The following is a 16,585-nucleotide window of genomic DNA, read 5'->3' on the forward strand; positions in this document are numbered from 1 at the left end:
AGATGTAGGGAAAGGATAGGGAGGAATCATTCCACAGCATTTATGTAGAACAGGGTTCAGTAGGGGAGTTTACAGCCTGGGTAATAGGAACAATCCAATTACACCTTGCTGGACTGACTGCGGATCCAAATTGCCATTATACTGCTCTGTAATTCCAACAAACCATTCTTGCTATTGGGGTGCAAGTTCTGTTTGATACAGCCATTAACAGGGTTTATTACAAATAAATATTTTAGCCATTTTTGTCGTGCATTAGTGGCAAAAGAAAAATATATTTGCTGTTCAGTGGTGCAGTTATAGGTTCTAAAGCCCCTTTTGTTGTGCATTAGTGGCAAAATAAAAATATTGTGGCTAACGTAACGTCGCCACTGGGTTTTGGAGGGGCCTGTTTGCCAGCCTTTTGCCTCAAGATTATAGCCCATATACTGAAACTTTGTTACCCCTCAATAAAAAAGCTTGTTCATGTCTTTTTACTATGTAGTTCGGCAAATGGGATCTACCGAACAAGACGCTTTCAGCGAAAGTATGCACGAACGGATCAGTTTGTGCAATTTGTACATTCTTGAAGGAGAAGATAGACTGGCCACACAGTCTAAATCAGCGGAACTGTTTTGGGCAGGAAAGCCATGCTTGCGGTAGGTCAAATGTGACTTCCATGGAATTCGGGAACCCCTGCTTGGATCTGGGTGATTTTTGGATATGTTCTTTGCCCAGATCAGAGCTATCCAGGGATGTATTAATTATTATGGGGATATGTGGGGTTTTGAGGTGTTTTCTTTGTTTTTGGAAAAATGTGTGTTTTCTGCCTGTGAGTGATTAAGTTAGTCCATTGTGTTTGTTAATTGTATCACAGGCAGAGCCCATTGTTTTTGGTAATTGTATCACAGGCAGAGGGGGTGGGGGTTGTGTACAATTGCTGTGAGTGTTTCCATACTGTAACTGCATGTGATTGGCTGATGTATAAACTGTGTCAGTCTTCCACAAGGTCCCCAGGGGGAGTGTCCCTTGCTGGAAGACCTACATAAAAGGCTGACATGTAGCCCCATTAAAAAGTTCCTATTTTACCCTCAACATAGAGCCTCATCTCATGTGTGTGTGAAAAAGGCTGCATCTACACTGGGGAATGCTATATGCTGTATACTCCCCTGGCTATAATCCCTGAGCTCTTTTAAGAGCTTGTTCCTGCATCGCTCTCTGAAGGAAAAGAGGTTCACCCTCTGGAACCTGGAAGCCTTGTCATAGGTCCAGGGTGGGTAGAAGACGGTGAGATCCCAACCAAACTGCGGCAGTTCGTGGGGTCGGCACTCGGCAGTGCTTATGGTGTCAAGTGGAGTGCTTGGAGCCCTCGGGAAGCACTAGAAGCATCCATCAATTGAGGTACCCAGTCGGGGTGCCAGGAGATCCGTTACAAATATATTTGCCATTCAGCAGTGCAGTTATATGTTCTAAAGCCCTTTTTGTCGTGTATTAGTTGGCAAAAGAAAAATATATTTGCCGTTCAGTGGTGCAGTTATATGTTCTCAAGCCTTTTGTGGCGTGTATAAGTGGAAAAAAATAAGGGCCTGTATGCAATTCAGCGGTGCAGTTATATGTTCTAAAGTCCTTTTTGCCATGTATTAGTGGAAAAAGTAAAATATATTTGCCATTCAGTGGTCCAGTTATATGTTCTAAAGCCCTTTTTGCCGTGTATTAGTGAAAAAAGTAAAATATATTTGCCGTTCAGAGGTGCAGTTATATGTTCTAAAGCCTTCTGTGGCGTGTATAAGTGGGAAAAAAAAAATAAGGGCCTATTTCAGCAGTGCAGTTATATGTTCTAAAGCCCTTTTTGCTGTGTATTAGTGGCAAAATAAAAATATATTTGCCGTTCAGCAGTGCAGTTATATGTTCTAAAGCCCTTTTTGCTGTGTATTAGTGGCAAAATAAAAATATATTTGCCGTTCAGCGGTGCAATTATGTTCTAAAGCCCTTTTGCCATGTAATAGTGGCAAAAGTAAAATATATTTACCGTTCAGAGGTGTAGTTATATTTTTTAAAGCCTTCTGTGGCGTGTATAAGTGGAAAAAAATAAGGGCCTATTTGATGTTCAGCAGTGTAAAAGTAGTGCGCTCCTTCTTGGCGCTAACATCGACCTGTAAGGCTGAGCTCATGCTTGAGTTATTTGGTCAATTTTGGCCCTGTGACTGCCCAAATAAGTGAAGTGTGCAGTGATTCTAAGAGTGACGCCTGTCATCTGCATGTCATACTGACTCACAGTATTATTTCACTACCACAGCAGACTCTCTATGTGTGTTACTGCAAGGCACAGTGTTCTACACCGCTATAAAGGGTTTCTGCAGCCTCGAAATAGCAATTTTTTAACACGATTCGGCGCGAATAAATTTGGATCGGACCACATTTTTTCAACAAAATTCGGCGAACCGGCTGAATCGAATTTTAGAAAAATTCGCTCATCTTTAGTCAGAGCTTTGTGCAGGCCACTTGAGTTCCTCTACACAAAACTCATCACACCTTGTCTTTATTGTTCTTGCTTTGTGCATAAACGCAAAGCCATGCTGGAGCAGAAAACAGCCTTGCCCATGCCGTTGGAATCCTATAATTGTCTAAAATGTGTTTGCCAGCTGTAGTATCAACATTACCCTTTACTGGAAATAAAGGGCCTAGCCCATAACCTGAATAACAATCCCATAACATTATACCTTGTTTGTAAAAAATATTTCATTAGGCACTTTGCATTCCAGTAGGTATTATTCTCCTGGCATCTGCAAAACCTTTGATGCTTGGCATTGTGCTTTACACTACTCTAGTTGGAGCTTAGCATTGTGCTTTACCCTACTCTAGTTTATGGTTGGTAATGTGCTTTACCCTACTCTAGTTGATGCTTGGCATTGTGCTTTACACTAGTCTTGTTGATGCTTGGCATTGTGCTTTACCCTACTCTAGTTTATGGTTGGTAATGTGCTTTACCCTACTCTAGTTGATGCTTGGCATTGTGCTTTACACTACTCTTGTTGATGCTTGGCATTGTGATTTACACTACTCTAGTTGATGCATGACATTGTGCTTTACACTACTCTAGTTTATGCTTGGCATTGTGCTTTACCCTATTCTAGCTGATGCTTGGCATTGTGCTTTACCCTATTCTAGCTGATGCTTGGCATTGTGCTTTACACTACTCTTGTTGATGCTTAGCATTGTGCTTTTGACTAGTCTGGTTGATGCTTAGAATTGGGCTTGATGATCTTCAGCTAGTGTGCAACTGCTTGACCATTGCCGCAATTAATTCCTTGAATCTCCTGACGCACAGTTCTTGTATTGATGTCACTTCCAGAGGCAGTTTGAAACTCTGTAGTGAGTGAAGCAACACAAGATAGGTGATTTTTATTCATTGCATGATTCAGCACTTGCCAGGCCTACTCTGTAACATTGTATGGCATGCTACAGTACTTCCTGGCTGAGCCACTGTTATTCCTAGACACTATCACTTCATACAGTTGACAGGCAGATCGGGCAGATCAGAAATTTAACAAATTGACTTGTGGGCTCATCAGTCAAACTCATAGGACTACCAATATTTGTCGCAGGAGGTCACCTGACAGTCTTTAATTTTGTACACATTTGCATTAGGTGTTGCTGAAATGATTACGATGCATTGTGTCAGAGTCTTCATTTCTTTGCTCTGATTCGTACTCTGTATGTCAGTAAAGATTTATTCTATACTTTATCTTCACATAATGTGTTGTAATATACAGTAAGAATATTATTAATAAAAGTACACACAAAATAAATGCATGTCTACCATACAAAGCCATTCAACCACATAGGATAAAAAATAGAATGTTCAGGGTTGAGGGCCAAATTTATGTAAAATCTTTTGTGTTTTTTTTCTCGAGTAGTCTATTTTCATTTCTGCACTATCCATTAAAATAATTAGGGGAGCTGTTATGTGGCTGAGTGCCTCTGTTCAGTGTTAACGTTAACGTATGTTGCTAAGCTGCAATGCACCTATCGGCCCGTCAAAGTTAGGCTAAATAAAAATGCCTGTCTTTCTTCCTATTCAGAGAGGACATTAGACAAAGCTACTATTGCTCAATGCAAAATGCGCGTCTCGGAAGAGAGAGAAACAGTCAGCGTGGTGAAGAAACAAAGATTATAAAGAGGACCATTGTAGAGCCATACCAGAGCCTCATTAACCAGACTTAACCCTTCACCCCTTAAGATCCATACCATGGCAAAATTTGCACATTATCCACAGTAGTAGTCACATGATTTTTACGAGCTACATAAAATGTCACATGCCAGTGCACTCTCAGACAGGCTGGGTAGAAATAGGCCTGAGATTCGATAAACCAAGCTGCTTATCAACTGAAAGGAAAGGGCACTAGCAGCAGAAGTCACATAATCAGCATGACATTTTCCTCGCATTTGTCAAGTGCAATTACCCCTCGTCATTTTTCACACGTCATTTCGCAAACTGCGTGACACTGTGCCGTTTCCTTCAAATATGTGCAAATCAAGCAAAAATAGGTGTGGTTTATGCAGATATGGCATTTGTGCAGCCAGCTGTCTTGCAGCATGAACAGGGGTAATATATATACTCACATCAGGCACGTTGCACTTGCATGCTTTATGTACAATACACGAGAGCTACGGTGCTCTGTGACTAATTCATCTGCGTTTCTTTTTTCCCCCGACAAGGTAAGACTTGCTGGATCCATTTCTATAGCTTTGAGCCTTAGCTATTCTTATGACTTGTGTATGGCCCTGCACCTGTATGCAAATTTTATGCGCGCAGACTTCCTATATCCCTTTTTACACAACTCCCATGTTTTAGCTTGACTTGTCAAGCCTCTTTTTGCAGAATTATATCAAAACGGTTCAGAAGTTGTTTAATTTAGCTGTTAATGCTACTCAAACAGTAATATTAACCATAGTAATAGATAACAGGGATACTGGCCAATATTGCAACCTGCTTGCTCATAAACTAAGTCCACTTTTGCCTTAGTTTATGAGTAAGCAAGTGTTTTTGGTCAGTTATTTCCATCAGTGATTGTGAGCCAAAACCAGGTGCGGGTGAAAAGCATAGAACAGGAGCAAATCTTTCTATTATATCTTATCCCTAAGTAGCCTTGATTCCTGGTTTTGGCTCCAGTTACTGCTGGAAATCACAGATCAAACACTGACCAAAGACTGGGGCTACACCTAAACTTTTTGTAGCACCATTGATTGATTTTTAACTATTGAGTGATATCTGCAGTGCACAAGATTGCATACAAGTCGATTAACTGCTTTGGAATATTGCTTTTACTCAATAGTTAAAATCAAACAAAAGTTGTAGTCCCAGACTTTAGGTTTCTTACACACACACACAAATTTTGTGCGTGTTTTTTTTACTACTAGAATACCGTGGGCAGTTTTTCTTGGCCCCCGCATTTTTTGTGGCTTTTTTTGCCCACTAGCATTGTCTCCATGATGTTTTACCCCTACAGGGAAGGTGATGTGGAAAGGCCTGAAAAAATGCAAAGAAACCAAAAAGACAGAAAACGCCTCCTAATGAACAAAAATGCAAGTAGAAAAGAAACTGTGTTTGTCCTAGTTTTCATATTTCCCGTAGACCTTCAGATAACATCTGGAGCTAGATTTTTACTGCAAAAAACACACCATAAAAAGGCCACTAAAAATGCAAAAGTGCAGAAAAATGCCAGACAGAACCTATGTGTTAGCACTAGGGATGAGCGAATTTCATATTTTGAAGTTTGTGTGGTTGTTCGTGTTGTGGTATTTACTGAATTGCGTTGTGGATTCCGTTACCACGGACCATAACGCAATTCCATGATGGAATGCATAATGAAATGCCTTTAGAGGCATTCCGTTATTCATTCCATCATAATAGAAGTCTATGGTCTGGTTTACGTTATGCAGAAGAGGACTCCAGCATAACAGAAATCGGACGGATCTGTTATGCAGGCCATAGACTTCTATTATGACGGAATAAATAACGGAATGCCTCTAAAGCAGGGATGCTCAACCTGTGGCCCTCCAGCTGTTGTAAAACTACAACTCCCACCATACCCTGCTGAAGGCTGATAACTGTAGACTGTATTAGAATGCTGGGAGTTGTAGTTTTGCAACAGCTGGAGGGCCTCAGGTTGAGCATGCCTGCTCTAAAGGCATTCCGTTATGCATTCCGTCATGGAATTGTATTATGGTCCGTGGTAACGGAATCCATAATGCAATTCAGTAAATACCACAACACGAACACGCGCACAAACTTAAAAATATTAAATTCGCTCATCCCTAGTGAACACCTTTATGTTGTTTAAGTAAGTAAAAACTAAGGAAAATCCTTTTTCCTAGGACTAACTAATGCTAAGGAGTACAAACCGGATTCCCAAAAAGTTGGGACACTAAACAAATTGTGAATAAAAACTGAATGCAATGATGTGGAGATGGCAAATGTCAATATTTTATTTGTAATAGAACGTAGATGACAGATCAAACGTTTAATCCGAGTAAATGTATCATTTTAAAGGAAAGATACGTTGATTCACATTTTCACGGTGTCGACAAATCCCCAAAAAGTTGGGACAAGTAACAATAAGAGGCTGGAAAAAGTAAATTTGAGCATAACGAAGAACTGGAAGACCAATTAACACTAATTTGCTTAATTGGCAACATGATTGGGTATAAAAAGAGCTTCTCAAAGTGGCAGTGTCTCTCAGAAGCCAAGATGGGTAGAGGATCACCAATTCCCACAATGTTGCTGTAATGCAAGGCACCAACAAACAGACCAGTGATGAAAGCAAAAAGGTGTTTATTCACCAGAAACATAAACGTCCAGGACACTTGCTGGTAACAAGGAATAATAACAAAAAACCAGGCAAGGAGATTCCAGGAATAGTCCCAACCAGTGCTGAATGATGCTGTGCACTTGGCAGTCGAGTCACTCCAGATCTTGGGTCCGCTGTAAAGGACAAAGTTCCTGGCAGTCTTCAGTCACTAGGAGTTGTGACCTATACCTGGTTGAGGGAAAATAACAGTGGGCACTGATCACCCTGAGAGACCTCCTTTTAAATGCCTGCTGACCAATCCCAGGGTGCCAAGTGTCCACTACCATAGGTGAACAAATTGCCCTGCACCTGAGTACAAGGCCTAAGGCAATCACAAGTTGATTAACCCATGGCTGGCTCCCTAATCCACTTTGCTCTTGTGAGTCAGTATAATATGCGCCACTGGTCGACGAAGTGCATAAGAAGCGCGTACTCGCGACCGTGTATCCCTTTGCGAACCTGCCCTCGTGCGTACGCACGGACGCATGATAGACTCAGCGCGAGTATGCGAGCGCGTGGACCCAGATGCGGAAACGGAAGTCGCAGGAGACACCGGAGACAACCCTGGCCGCGGCATCTTGTCACTCGCCTGGCCACTCTGTCCCCGGGACTCCGACGGTCCTCCCCTCCGATGTCCACGCGAACGCATCTCCGCACTGGCTCGCAAAGGGGTCAGCGCTGGTGCATCAGAGACACGCATAACCTGTCCTGCAACTCCACGAGGACCCCTCTTGGTTCCCCTGGAGTGCAAAGCAGGTGAGGATCTTACATTACCCCCCCCTCGAGGAGGCGGCTCTGAAGACTCCAAGCAAGCTTTCCCCGGATTATCCCGGTGAAAGGCTGCCACCAACTCATCCGCATGCACCTGGCGAGCAGGTATCCAACATCTCTCCTCTGGACCAAAACCCTTCCAGTCCACCAAGTATTGAAGAGACCTTTGGACAAAACGAGAGTCCAAAATTCTGTTCACTTCGAACTCCAGTACCCCTTGGACCTCCAGCGGGGATGGGGTCTGAATGAAAGGAGCGGAGTCGGCTGCCGATTTGAGAAGTGAAACATGAAAGGTGTTCACTCCTCGGATCGACGGTGGAAGAGCAACCTTGTACGTAACTCGGTTGATCTTTTGTGTCACTGGGTATGGGCCAATGAATCGAGGACCCAACTTGGAAGATGGCTGACGCAGCGGAATGTTCCGGGTGGAGACCCACACCTGATCTCCCACCTTAAACTTTTGCTCTACGGTGCGATGACGATCAGCAAATTTCTTCTGTTGCGCCACCGCACTGCGGAGATTCCGCTGGGCCGACGACCAAATGGGACGTCTATCCTTGAACCACTGATCCACCACCGGTGAGTCAGTGGAGGGTCCGGCCAAAGAAGAGAGTCTTGGATCCCTGCCCCCCACGCACCTGAACGGAGACATCTTAGTGGAAGCATGCTCAGAGTTATTATAAGCCACCTCCGCAAAGGGTAGATACGCTGCCCATTCCTCCTGGCAGTCTGACACGAAGCACCGGAGATATTGCTCCAGGGTCTGGTTAGTCCTTTCCGTCTGACCGTTGGTCTCTGGGTGAAAACCAGAAGAAAAAGACAAATTAATACCCAATCGGGAGCAGAAAGAACGCCAGAAGCGGGAGATGAATTGCACTCCTCTGTCTGAAACAATGTCATCCGGCGCTCCGTGTAATCGAAAGACATGATTCAAGAACAGATCTGCCAATTCTCTGGCCGAGGGCAATCCAGGGAGTGGGATAAAATGGGCCATTTTACTAAAACGGTCCACCACTACCCAGATTACCGTACTTCCAGAGGACCTTGGCAAATCTGTGATGAAATCCATGGAAATGTGAGTCCATGGAGCCTGGGGAATAGGCAGTGGGAGTAAAGTCCCAGAAGGGGCAGACCGGGACGGTTTACATCTGGCGCAAACAGTACATGCCTGGATATAGGCCTTAACATCCACGGACATGTTGGGCCACCACACGTGACGTTTAACAAGGGCAAGTGTTTTTTTAACACCCAAATGCCCGGCAGACTTTGAGTCATGAAGCTGTCGGATGACCTCCAATCGAAGGTTAATGGGTACGAACCATCGACCCTCGGGTTTGTCAGGTGGACTCTCTGCCTGTGAGGGCTCAAGAAGAGAGGACAAGTCCTCCATTACTTCTGCGGCCCCCAGGGCAGCAAGAAAACATTTAGTTGGGAGAATGGTTTCTGGCTCAGAGTCCAGGTGGGAAGCAGCCTCAGGGAAGCAGCGGGACAGGGCATCTGCCTTCACGTTTTTGGAACCTGGTTTATAAGTGAGGCGGAAATTGAAGCGGGTGAAAAACAATGCCCACCTGGCTTGTCGGGAGTTGAGTCTTTTGGCACTCTCTAGATACTCCAAATTTTTGTGGTCAGTGTAAACCGTGATGGGATGTTCTGCACTCTCTAGCCAATGTCTCCACTCTTGAAAAGCCAATCTTACTCCCAGAAGCTCTCTATTGCCGATATCATAATTACACTCGGCTGGAGAGAGCTTCCGAGAGAAGAAGGCACAGGGATGTAACCTCTCGGGGTCCCCAGAATACTGTGAGAGAACTGCCCCTACACCGACCTCTGAGGCATCGACCTCGAGAACAAAAGGTCTGGAGGTGTCTGGATGAGTAAGAATTGGTGCCGTGCAAAAGGCCTGTTTCAGCGTCTCAAAGGCTCTGACTGCCTCTCTCGTCCACTTAGAAGGATTAGCTCCCTTCTTAGTGAGGTTGGTGAGAGGTACTACTATCGCAGAAAAATTCTTAATAAACTTGCGGTAGAAGTTGGCAAAGCCTAAGAAACGCTGCAACCCCTTAAGATCCTTAGGTTGAGGCCAATCCAAGACAGCAGAAAGTTTGGATGGGTCCATAGCCAATCCCTTTTCTGAGATAATGTACCCCAGGAAAGGCAACTCCTTCACCTCAAACAGACACTTCTCAAGTTTGGCATAGAGGCGGTTCTCCCTCAGCTTCTGGAAAACCTGACACACGTGTCTCCGATGAGAGACCAGATCCGAAGAGTAGATTAGTATGTCATCTAGATAGACAACAACACATCTATCCAAGAAATCTCTGAGAACATCGTTGATAAACTCCTGGAAGACCGCGGGAGCATTACAGAGACCGAAAGGCATCACGAGATACTCGTAATGCCCGTCTCTGGTATTAAATGCGGTCTTCCATTCGTCACCCTCTCTAATGCGAACTAAATTATAAGCACCCCTTAAATCGAGTTTGGTGAAGACTCGGGCCCCTGCCACCTGAGAAAACAGATCATCAATCAGAGGCAGTGGATACCGATTCTTCACCGTAATCTGATTAAGGGCACGATAATCGATGCAAGGTCTCAAGCCTCCATCCTTCTTCTCCACAAAGAAGAATCCAGCTCCAGCAGGGGAAGTGGATGGACGAATGAAATTCTTCTCAAGGTTCTCTTTAATATACTCCCGCTGAGCCTGAACCTCAGGCCCAGTGAGATTATAAAGATGCCCTCGTGGTGGCATGGTGCCTGGCAACAGGTCTATAGGACAATCATATGACCTGTGGGGAGGTAATACATCAGCCCCCTGAGGATTGAACACATCTCGGAAATTATGATACTGCTGTGGTAAAGTACTTAATACTTCCATGGAGGCTAGTGACAGGTCGGGACGAATGCACTTAGTAAGGCATTCCGTACTCCACTGACAGATAAGACCCGAGCGCCAGTCCACTACTGGATTATGGAGCCTTAACCAAGGGAAACCCAAAATCACGGGAGTGGATGGCATGTCAAGGACAAAAAGGCTTAAGGTCTCCCGATGATCAGCCCCCACCTTTACCTGTATTCCCGGAGTCATCCACACTGCACGACCATCTTGAAGAGGGGAACCATCAATCGCGGTCACTGACATGGTGGTTTTCGGCTGGATCAACGGGATGCCAAGTCGACGAACCAAGGTTGAGTCCACAAAATTCCCAGCGGCCCCAGAATCGATTAGTGCTGAAAACTCATGGACCTTGTCTTGCCACCGTAAGGATATGGATACCATCACCCGGCTTGGAGGAGAATAATAGCACCTAGGGGGTTCTCCTCTATACCCCCTAGGTTCATTCGTTTCCCGCCGGCAGGAGGGGACAGGTTTTAACGAGGTGTCCAGACTTTCCGCAAAATAGGCACAGGCCTTTCTGTTGGCGACGAGCTCGTTCTGCCTGTGTGAGATGGGAGGATCCAACCTCCATTGGCTCTTCGGCCGATTTTAGAGGCCCTGGATGTGGTCGAGAGGATGAAAACCGAGACGACCGTTCCACTCGCCTCTCACGGATTCGCCTGTCGGCATCGATTGCCTGAGAGATAGCCATTTCCAACGAGAAGGGGGTAGGCAAGGCCAAAAGAAGATCCCGGACCGCATCCGAAAGTCCCAAACGGAAGCGATGGCGTAGGGCTGCGTCGCCCCAGGTGGTGAAAGCTGCCCATCGCCTGAATTCTGCAGCGTATTCTTCAGCTGGGCGGCGGCCTTGTTGAATATGCTCAAGATTGGTCTCTGCGGTGCGAGTACGATCCGGGTCATCGTAAATCACAGCCATAGCCTCGAAGAAGGCATCCACTGACGAAAAAGCTGTATGGTCTTGAGGCAAGTTAAATGCCCAACGTTGGGGGTCTCCACGTAGCAGTGACATTACAATTCCAATTCTCTGCCTGAGAGTGCCAGAAGCCATCGGTCGTAACTGGAAATAAAGGAGACAGGAGTCCCTGAAGTTTAAGAACTCCTGTCGCTCTCCTGTGAAGGGGTCAGGCAGAGGGATCTTAGGTTCTGTTTGATGCCTTGCGATAGTGACGGGTAGTGCTGAGGCTCCCTGGATAAGCTGCTGAACCTCCTCCATCACAGTTGTCAGTTGCTCTTGGATTTGCGCTGCAGCGGCTGCTGGTATATTTGGGCGTCGTTGGAACAGCAGGTTAACGGCTCCCGTTAATTCATTCAGCTGCTGCTGGATCTTGTCCATGGCAACTGTTAGTTGGGCCCACTGTTCTGTAATGCAAGGCACCAACAAACAGACCAGTGATGAAAGCAAAAAGGTGTTTATTCACCAGAAACATAAACGTCCAGGACACTTGCTGGTAACAAGGAATAATAACAAAAAAACAGGCAAGGAGATTCCAGGAATAGTCCCAACCAGTGCTGAATGATGCTGTGCACTTGGCAGTCGAGTCACTCCAGATCTTGGGTCCGCTGTAAAGGACAAAGTTCCTGGCAGTCTTCAGTCACTAGGAGTTGTGACCTATACCTGGTTGAGGGAAAATAACAGTGGGCACTGATCACCCTGAGAGACCTCCTTTTAAATGCCTGCTGACCAATCCCAGGGTGCCAAGTGTCCACTACCATAGGTGAACAAATTGCCCTGCACCTGAGTACAAGGCCAAAGGGAATCACAAGTTGATTAACCCATGGCTGGCTCCCTAATCCACTTTGCTCTTGTGAGTCAGTATAATATGCGCCACTGGTCGACGAAGTGCATAAGAAGCGCGTACTCGCGACCGTGTATCCCTTTGCGAACCTGCCCTCGTGCGTACGCACGGACGCATGATAGACTCAGCGCGAGTATGCGAGCGCGTGGACCCAGATGCGGAAACGGAAGTCGCAGGAGACACCGGAGACAACCCTGGCCGCGGCGTCTTGTCACTCGCCTGGCCACTCTATCCCCGGGACTCCGACGGTCCTCCCCTCCGATGTCCACGCGAATGCATCTCCGCACTGGCTCGCAAAGGGGTCAGCGCTGGTGCATCAGAGACACGCATAACCTGTCCCGCAACTCCACGAGGACCCCTCTTGGTTCCCCTGGAGTGCAAAGCAGTTGAGGATCTTACAGTTGCGCAGAAAGATAGTGGAGCAATATCAGAAAGGTGTTACCCAGCGAAAAATTGCAAAGACTTTGCATCTATCATCATCAACTGTGCATAACATCATCCGAAGATTCAGAGAATCTGGAACAATCTCTGTGCGTAAGGGTCAAGGCCGTAAAACCATACTGGATGCCCGTGATCTCCGGGCCCTTAAACGACACTGCACCACAAACAGGAATGCTACTGTAAAGGAAATCACAGAATGGGCTCAGGAATACTTCCAGAAACCATTGTCAGTGAACACAATCCACCATGCCATCCGCCGTTGTCAGCTGAAACTCTACAGTGCAAAGAAGAAGCCATTTCTAAGCAAGATCCACAAGCTCAGGCGTTTTCACTGGGCCAGGGATCAGTTAAAATGGAGTGTGGCAAAATGGAAGACTGTTCTGAGATCAGACGAGTCACAATTCGAAGTTCTTTTTGGAAATCTGGGACGCCATGTCATCCGGACCAAAGAGGACAAGGACAACCCAAGTTGTTATCAACGCTCAGTTCAGAAGCCTGCATCTCTGATGGTATGGGGTTGCATGAGTGTGTGTGGCATGGGCAGCTTGCATGTCTGGAAAGGCACCATCAATGCAGAAAAATATATTCAGGTTCTAGAACAACATATGCTCCCATCCAGACGTCATCTCTTTCAGGGAAGACCCTGCATTTTTCAATAAGATAATGCCAGACCACATTCTGCATCAATCACAACATCATGGCTGCGTAGGAGAAGGATCCGGGTACTGAAATGGCCAGTCTGCAGTCCAGATCTTTCACCTATAGAGAACATTTGGCGCATCATAAAGAGGAAGGTGCAACAAAGAAGGCCCAAGACGATTGAACAGTTAGAGGCCTGTATTAGACAAGAATGGGAGAGCATTCCTATTTCTAAACTTGAGAAACTGGTCTCCTCAGTCCCCAGACGTCTGTTGAGTGTTGTAAGAAGAAGGGGAGATGCCACACAGTGGTGAAAATGGCCTTGTCCCAACTTTTTGGGGATTTGTTGACACCATAAAATTCTGATTCAACATATTTTTCCCTTAAAATGGTACATTTTCTCAGTTTAAACTTTTGTTCCGTGATTTATGTTCTATTCTGAATAAAATATTAGAAGTTGGCACCTCCACATCATTGCATTCAGTTTTTATTCACGATTTGTATAGTGTCCCAACTTTTTTGGAATCCGGTTTGTATTTCGAAAGTATGTGAACTATGAACATCACACACAACCATATTAGGTCTAATTTATTAGAACTGTCAACAGATACTGTAAACTGTCATTTTAGCCCTCAGCAAACACTAACAGTACAGATGCAGAGGCAGCCATGCCATGAGTTTGTGGCATCCTAGCCAACCAAGACCAAGCTAATTTAAATCTGACCCTGGATAATGTTCCTGGCTTCTGATGAACAAGTGGCAAGTTCTGCATCCGAACCCTGTCAATAATGTCTTTCTGCATGCCTGTATCCACTGTCTGATGCCACTTTGTTTCCAAAGTCTGCTTTCAAGCTGTAGCATCTAATCTAATGCCAGTCTGTGTGTAGGAGATGCACAAAATAGAAAGGGCTATGGGGAATTGGAAGACTGGAGCAGAGCTGGTAGAGGTAGTTTAGATAAAGGGGTTCTCTGGGATTTTAAAATTGAGGGCCTGTCCTGAGGATAGATCATCAATAGAGATGAGCGAATCGAAGTTGACGAAGTGGAATTCGATAGATTTTCTCTGATAATGTCTTCTGCATATGTTGGGACATGGGGCAAAGAACTCTGGGAATGAGGGATCACCCACAAATTACAATGCCATGCATGCAGCCAATCAGCAGCCAGACAGCCCTGTGATGTCATAGCCCTATAAATAGCTTTAGCCATCTTGGATTCAGCCATTTTCCAGTGTATTTAGTGCAGGGAGAGACGTCAGCAGGCGCTAGGGACAGTGGTAGAAAAGATTTTAAAACTTTTATTTTGCTCAATAAAAGTTCAGAGAAAAGATAGGGAGGAATTATTCCACAGTATTGAAGCAGAACAGGATTCAATTGGGTAGTTTACAGCCTGGGTAACAGGAGCAATCCTATTACACCCTGCTGCACTGACTGTGGATCCAAATTGCCATTGTACAGCTCTGTAATTCCAGCAAACCCTTCTTTTTATTGGGGTGCAAGTGCTGTGTGATACATCCATTAACAGGGTGTATTACTAGGAAATATTTCTATGTCTTATTAGCCCTTGTGCGGTGCAGTTATATGTTCTAAAGCCTTTTTTGCCGTGTATAAGTGGGGGGGAAAAAAGGGCTTATTAACCATTGTGTGGTGAAGTGAGAAAATTACAGCCCTTTATGGCGTGTATTAGATGTGAAAAAATATATTATTTGCCGTTCTGAGATGCAGTTATATGTTCTGAAGCCTTTTTTTGACGTGTATAAGTGGTAAAAAAAAGGGGCTTATTAGTCGTTATCTGGTGAAGTGAGAAAATTACAGCTAGTATAGCTTATATGTGTATACAGTTAAACCTGCTAATAACCTTAAAGGGGTTATCCGAGTTATTTTTGGGTTCTTTCTATGTTCCTAACTAAGCAAATGTAACAGCTTTCCAATTCACTCACTTTATCTCCAGTGGCTGGTTTCTCAGATTTCACTGATGGTCACATGACCTGTGATGTCAGCTTCTCTCCCTGCTCTGATAAAGGTTGTTTACAAGCCTGTAAACGAGACGTCACTGTGCTGGCCACGCCCCCCTTCACTGCCGTCTACTCTCTGCTAGGATTCTTAACCCCTTCAGCTGCACAGACTCAGGGCTTAAGTGCTTACTGTGTAGCTGCAGGCAGTGAGGAGACAAATGCTGGGCACAGGAGCTGAAAGAGAAGTTCTGCAGAGCATTGCAGGTAGGGGGAAGATCTTGTGTGTATTTTCAGTGTCATTGTACAGGTGGAACTTGTAGTCCTACACATACAACATGCTGCAGAGTCTCCTAGCAGGCAATCATGTCACTCAGTGCAACACTTGTATTCACTCCCTTAGCAGTGTCATTATACAGCTGGGATTTCTAGTCCTACACATACAACATGCTGCAGAGTCTCTCAGCAGACAGACATGTCACTCAGGGCAGCTCTTGTATTCACTCCCTTAGCAGAGCAGGGGGAGGGGCAAAGATTGTTGTTATTGCATGTAAACAAAGGGCCAGAAAAGAACCAGGGAAATGAGGAAATATATATATATTTTTTTCATAAAACTTGCTTAGCTCAGTTATATATCAGATTTTCAGTGATATATATATTTTTTTTCATAACTCGGACAACCCCTTTAATACAGTTCCTATGTTTATGTGTTAAAGACAAAAGCAGAGTTATTTACTGTGACATCATGTTTTGGACGTCATATAACTGTTATATATTTTGTGTTCACAGAAGCAGAAAGAGATAATATGCCTTTAAGATTTTGTAATAAAAGGTAAACTCAGTGTTAATCTGTTGTTTCTGGGCAGAAGTCTAGACCAATCACAGCCAGCTTCTTACACAGCCTGTCTGGGAATTCCCCCAGCTCCTGCTTCTAGAATCCTTATTCACTAGAGGCAGGAGCTAAAGAGACATTCACTCCACTGAGAGCTGAGTTTTATGGGAACAAGAGGCCAATATAGTTCCACTGTGGCAGGCGCAGCACTATGAAGTGCCCTTTGCGCTGTGGCATTTAAAGAATCTTGGTATCTCTGACTTTTAGTCTAAACAGACTGTGTATTACTCTGTAATTCCTCTAGCATCGTTCTATGGAAACAGTAGGTTTAAAGAGAACACCAAATACTTTAAATAAGTTCTTTATTAACTTCTACTTTTTTTTATATAACACTGCCGCCTCCACAGCAGATAGTCCATGTACATAACACGTGTT

This window comes from Bufo gargarizans, chromosome 3 (assembly GCF_014858855.1).
Source record: "Bufo gargarizans isolate SCDJY-AF-19 chromosome 3, ASM1485885v1, whole genome shotgun sequence".
Lineage (NCBI taxonomy): Eukaryota > Metazoa > Chordata > Amphibia > Anura > Bufonidae > Bufo > Bufo gargarizans.